The following is a 6000-nucleotide window of genomic DNA, read 5'->3' on the forward strand; positions in this document are numbered from 1 at the left end:
AACAGACATTTTCCTATCTATCAAGGTCTTTCTCTAATGCAAGTTCTACTTACTTTAAATATCAGAGGTCTCCCATTTCTTCATCTCTCTAGTGTGGAGAATAATCTTGCTTCCATGTTACTCTTCATCATTTGATGATGGCGGCTTCGAAAGGTATCAAGTCCCCTCTCAAACCATTTTCCTCCTTATTTACTACTAAGATTCTGTCATTTTATAAAGTCAAATCCTACTTCATGGGCCTCACATTCTATTCACATCTAAACCATTCCCCTGAAACTTGAGCACAGTATCCATATCTTGCAGGAAGGACGTACTGGATGCTAATAAGTTACTTATATTTGAATTCAAGTTTGGTAACTGTAAAGTGCTCCTGATGACTAACTATATAAAAAACAGGTAATATTAAATGGTCTTACATTGTAATTTGATCTTAATCAGTTTACTTTATCTTGCTATAAATAAAAAAAAATCCTAATCAGCAATGATTATTTAAAACATAAAACAAGGGTCAAGATAATGCAATATAAACATCATGGTTTCTTACCTCCTACAATCCCTGATTTCCCATGTTAGACAAATTTAGCAGCAGCAAAACCCAGAATAATTTTTCAAATTCAAAACACTCCTAAAACAGATTTAAGACCTTCACAAGCCTAGAAGCATCTGCTACTTCCAACTTCATACAGATCAGCAATATGTTGGGTTTAACAGCATGGGTCCAGTTAGCAACCTGAGAACTGTACTCTGATTGGATAATCCAGTATAGCATCTTCTCTACAGATTATCCTCAATCTCTTCTCTACAGATTACCCTCAATCTGACAGGAAGGGCACATTAAGATTTACAAGATGTTCACTGACAGTAGATGTCGTTTGAATCCTAAAGCATCAACAAAATGTTGCTCTTGAGAAATTGCACACAACAGAATGTGTCTTTACCACTCCACCATGCTTCCAAATGAGACTGACAGAGAGGGATATAGAAGTTGGGCATGCAGCACTTAGGCTTTGTCTACACTTAAAAGTTTAAAGCACAGATATAGCTGGCGTTCCAGCGCTGACCAGCCTGTGTTGCAGAAGGGAGAGGGGAGCAGGCCCAATCAAAGCAAGCCACAGGCTGGATTGGGCCTGTGGGCTCTGCCGGGCAGAGACAAGGAAGCAGCTCTGCATGCTGCAGGAAAGCACTGCCTGCAATGCACAGAGCCACACAGACCCCTTTTCACCCACCCTAGGAGCTGCAACATGTAGACATCCACATCCCTTCCCCCCCCCCGCCGCGCCGCGCCCAGACCATGAACCCCCAGCCTGTTCCTGCATCCTTCCTCCAAGACCCCATACCCCTCACCCTGTTCCTGCAACCCTTCCCATCTAGACCCTGCAACCCTACCCCCAGCCCATTCCTGCACCCTCCCTCCTAGACCCTGCACCCACACCACCACTCCTTGGTAGCCTCCTCCTGCACACTGAATCCCTAATTTTTGGCCCCACCCAGAGCCTGGGGGTAGGTGGGCTTACAGAATCCACTAGCCCAGGAACGCCAGAAGAATTAATCCAGTCCTGGCACCTCCCCCACTCCTTCCCGTGGGCTGCGGCTAAGAGTGAAGGGAGTATATTTTTTCCTGCTTCCCAGATGGGCCAGGTCAATGAGGGTTGCCGGGTTTTTTTTGCTTTGTTTTGGTTTTTTTTGGGGGGGGGGGAGGGGGATTGCTTTTCTTTTTTTCTTGCTTCTCACTTGCGTGGATCAGTTCTCATGTCCCACCACCCTGTGTTAGCAGATTCTCATGAACACTTGTCCCAGAAAAACTTGTGTCTTTCAGGGCAAAGAGGGGGTGAGGTTAACGCCTCAATTTTTTTCAAGTGTAGACACAGCTTAATTCCCAAAGTAATTAAAATACTGCGTTTGAACACAGTTTACAAGGACCCTCCCCCTACACAGACTATGAACCCCCAAATGCCTGCAAACTCTCTCCATGTGTCCTCACTCCACATGCATCCCCACTGCCCCAGCAGGAGTAGGCATATTCCTCCTGCCTGCAAATTCCCCTCCCCCATGCACACATTTCTCCCAAGTTGTCATCACATATGAACTCCCTCTAACCACCTGCAAATTCCCCAAGAGCACAAGCGCAACTGCACCAATTGCAAACATCTCGCTGTTTGCATGCATGTCCCCATCACCATCTATAATTTTTCCATATATGTACCCACTTTCCCCTGCTTCCACCACCTGCCCCCAAATGTACACGGGCACATATCTCTAACCCTCACTACCTACAATCTCTCCTATATGTATGCAATTCCATCAGCACCTACCTTCTGCAAACTCCCTCAGTATGTATACGTGAACATCATCCCAATCACAATCATCTGCAATTTCCCCCAAATGTATGCAGGCTCATCCCTCCCAAGCCTCCACAACCTGCAATCTCCCCATAATCACACCTGCCGCAAATTCCTCCTCCCCATGTGCACATGCATGTTCCTCCCACTCTCCTACTGTCTACAAACTGCACCCATAGCATGGACATGTGCACCTCCCCCAACCTTCAAACTCCCTTGCTCCACCTAGGGCATGCATGGGTGCCTCCTACCACCCACAAACTCCTCAGCACCTCCCCTTACTGCCTGCCAATTTGCTCCCTTTAGTGTGTATCACCCCAAATGTCTGTCAACTCCCCCCTGTGAATGTGCAAGCATCCCCTGCCATCTACTAACCCGATCACCGGTGGGTACACGACTGTGTCCCCTTGCTATATACCACCCTCCCCCCATACAGAAGCATCCCCATGAGCTTCTTCCAACTCCCGCTCACGCTCTCTCTCTCTCTCTCTCTCTCTGTGTCCTCCTAACCCCTGCCATCTGATATTCCTCCCCCTCCCCCAGTATATGCACAAGCATTCCCTCAGCCATTTGTGTATGATGTGCAGAGTGTTCCCCAAAAGGCCACCCAATAAAGATTCAGAGCCACCCAACTGATTAGTAGAGTGTCCACATCCAGCAGCATGTGTAGCTAATGGTGGTGCACATCTATAGAGCAACATTAATTCCACACACGAATGGGGAAAAAAACACTGGGAATACTGGATGTGCTCCTCCAAGAGCGTTCTGGAATCTCCAGGAATTAAATCTTTAATGAAACATTGTCATGTGATGAAATCTCCAGGAATACATCCAACCAAAACTGGCAAGCAGCAGGTGCACGTAAGAGCACCACCCCAACTGCATGTTCCTCCAGTATGCACAAGTGCTGGAACTAGGCAAGCTTTTACACCCCTTGGCTTGAAATGCTTTCCAATGTATATGTTTACAGTTTGGTTACTGGCTTTCAGCACACCCAATATATACATTGTTCCAGCACCCGTGCCCATGTCTGTGCAAATGGACCCTCTACCAACTGCCCCCTCTCAGGTATGCACAAGTGCCCCCCCCCCATGCCCATTTCCCCCATCTCACGTGTACAAACATTCCTCCACCCCTCTGACTGCTCCCAGGTATGTGCTAGGGTCTCCCCTTTCCGTCCCTCCCCAACTCCACCCTGTGTGCGTTAGAGTCTCTCCCCCCCCCACCATCACCTCATCCCCTGGGTGTGTGTCAGTGTAACACACCCATGGCAGTTACATAAACATTCCTCCATCCTACTCCCCACCAGTTCCCCCTCCCGTGTGTGTGCGAGTCCCCCCCCGCCAGCTCCCCCTCCCGTGTGTGTGCGAGTCCCCCCCCCCCGCCAGCTCCCCCTCCCGTGTGTGTGCGAGTCCCCCCCCGCCAGCTCCCCCTCCCGTGTGTGCGCGAGTCCCCCCCCGCCAGCTCCCCCTCCCGTGTGTGCGCGAGTCCCCCCCGCCAGCCCCCCCTCCCGTGTGTGCGCGAGTCCCCCCCCGCCAGCTCCCCCTCCCGTGTGTGCGCGAGTCCCCCCCCGCCAGCTCCCCCTCCCGTGTGTGCGCGAGTCCCCCCCCGCCAGCTCCCCCTCCCGTGTGTGCGCGAGTCCCCCCCCGCCAGCTCCCCCTCCCGTGTGTGCGCGAGTCCCCCCCCGCCAGCTCCCCCTCCCGTGTGTGCGCGAGTCCCCCCCCGCCAGCTCCCCCTCCCGTGTGTGTGCGAGTCCCCCCCGCCAGCTCCCCCTCCCGTGTGTGTGCGAGTCCCCCCCGCCAGCTCCCCCTCCCGTGTGTGTGCGAGTCCCCCCCCGCCAGCTCCCCCTCCCGTGTGTGTGCGAGTCCCCCCCCGCCAGCTCCCCCTCCCGTGTGTGTGCGAGTCCCCCCCCCCCGCCAGCTCCCCCTCCCGTGTGTGTGCGAGTCCCCCCCCGCCAGCTCCCCCTCCCGTGTGTGTGCGAGTCCCCCCCCGCCAGCTCCCCCTCCCGTGTGTGTGCGAGTCCCCCCCCGCCAGCTCCCCCTCCCGAGTGTGCCCGACCCCCGTCCTCCCGTGTATGCTCAAGTTCCCCCCAATTCTCTCGCCCACCTGTGCGCAAGTCCCCCCCTCCCCCGGCCAAACGTCTCCTCCCGTGTGTATCGAAGTCACCCCCGCGAGTCCCCCCGCCCGTGTGTGCCGGGTCCCCCCTCCTCTGCGTGCGCCCGCCAGCGCCGTTCTCCGCTCGCAGCCCCGCGGCTCCTAGCGCGGCGGGCGGCTCAGCGAGGCGAACGGCGCCAGGCAGAGGCCCCAACGCCTCAACTCGAGCAGCCCAGGGCCGGGCGCGGACTCAACTCACCCGCATGGCACCACCTGCTGCTGCTGCCGCCGTGGAGGGGGCGGGGGAGGCAGTCGACTCCCGAGCGAGCCCAGCCGCCCCGCCGCACTCAGCCCAGCCCTGCTCGGGCCCCGCAGGGTTAATCGCCCCGCCCCCTCACGGCACGGCGCTGCTCCCATTGGCCGGGCTGTTGCTAGGACACCTTCAACAAGCGCCTGTGCCCGGGGGCCAGAGAGCCGCAGCACCCACCTCCTCTTCCTCCGCCGCGCTCGGGCCGGGGCCGCTCGGGAACTTGCGCCGGGACACGCCTGCGAAGGGGGCTGGGCTGCGCGAGTGGCTCGTGGGCTTCTGCGCGCGGCCCGGCTGTCCCTGCAGCGGCTCGTCAGCAACCGGGAACCGCTGCTGCCTTGCGCCGCGTAGCCAAACGGGCGGATGCGGGAGGCAACGGCCGCTTCGCCAGGCTGGGGGAAGGGGGGGGGGGGCTCAATGGGACTGGAGGGGGAGGTGCGGGTCTCCCTCCTCGGGCGGAAAGAAACGTTGCTTCGCCAGCCAGGGAGGGGGCGCTGTACCCCGCCTTTTGAACCCGGGTCTGCTCCCCCTAGTCCCTCCCCCCCACCCCCCAGAGAGACCTTAACTGCAACACTTACGGGTGCCAGGTAGAGTCAGAAATACCGGACACACTTGACATTACGGCACAATCTACCTTACATCTTATTTAGAAACTACCGGACATGGATATTTTCTCAATGGCTGTGTCTACACTGGCATGAATTTCCGGAACTGCTTAAAACAGAATAGTTTTCGTTATAAGTATTTCCGGAAAAGGAGCGTCTACATTGGCAGGCTGCTTTTCCGGAAAAGCCCTTTTTCCGGAAAAGCATCCGTGGCCAATGTAGACGCGCTTTTCCGGAAAAGAGCCCCGAGCGTCATTTTCGCGATCGGGGCTTTTTTCCAGAAAAGACTACTGGGCTGTCTACACTGGCCCTTTTCCGGAACAGTGTTCTGGAATAAGGACTTATGCCCGAGCGGGAGCAGAATAGGTTTTCCGGAATAGCGGCTGATTTTGTACAGTAGAGCATCGTTGCTTTTCCGGAAATTCAAGGGCCAGTGTAGACAGCTCGCAGCTTATTCTGGAAAAGCGGCTGATTTTCCAGAATAAGTGGCCCAGTGTAGACACAGCCAATTTGTTTCCCAAACAGAAAGCTCAAATACTGGATTGTCCAGTTAAAAATCAGACACCTGGCAACCCTGAGTGTGACTTCTAAAAGGCAGGTGAGAGCAGCCACAGCCTTTGCTGCAGGGAGTTTGTTTATAAAGAGGCAAAGGTGA

The 6000-nt window shown here is 55.0% G+C and overlaps 1 protein-coding gene across 5 annotated transcripts in view; it reads right to left on the reverse strand.

Moving 5' to 3' along the window:
* Positions 1–4850, reverse strand: part of SSX2IP (SSX family member 2 interacting protein) — a 60926-nt gene extending 56076 nt beyond the window's left edge. For 3 of the 5 annotated variants that reach the window (XM_075936365.2, XM_075936364.2, XM_075936361.2), the window contains exon 1: positions 4693–4850. The gene's annotated coding sequence lies outside the window, so the exon portion shown is untranslated. The remainder of the gene's footprint in view (positions 1–4692) is intronic. The other 2 variants (XM_075936362.2, XM_075936363.2) reach the window with 2 other exon arrangements.
* Between the last annotated feature and the right edge of the window lie 1150 nt (positions 4851–6000).

Source organism: Pelodiscus sinensis, chromosome 9 (genome assembly GCF_052426305.1).
Source record: "Pelodiscus sinensis isolate ZL-2025 chromosome 9, ASM5242630v1, whole genome shotgun sequence".
NCBI lineage: Eukaryota > Metazoa > Chordata > Testudines > Trionychidae > Pelodiscus > Pelodiscus sinensis.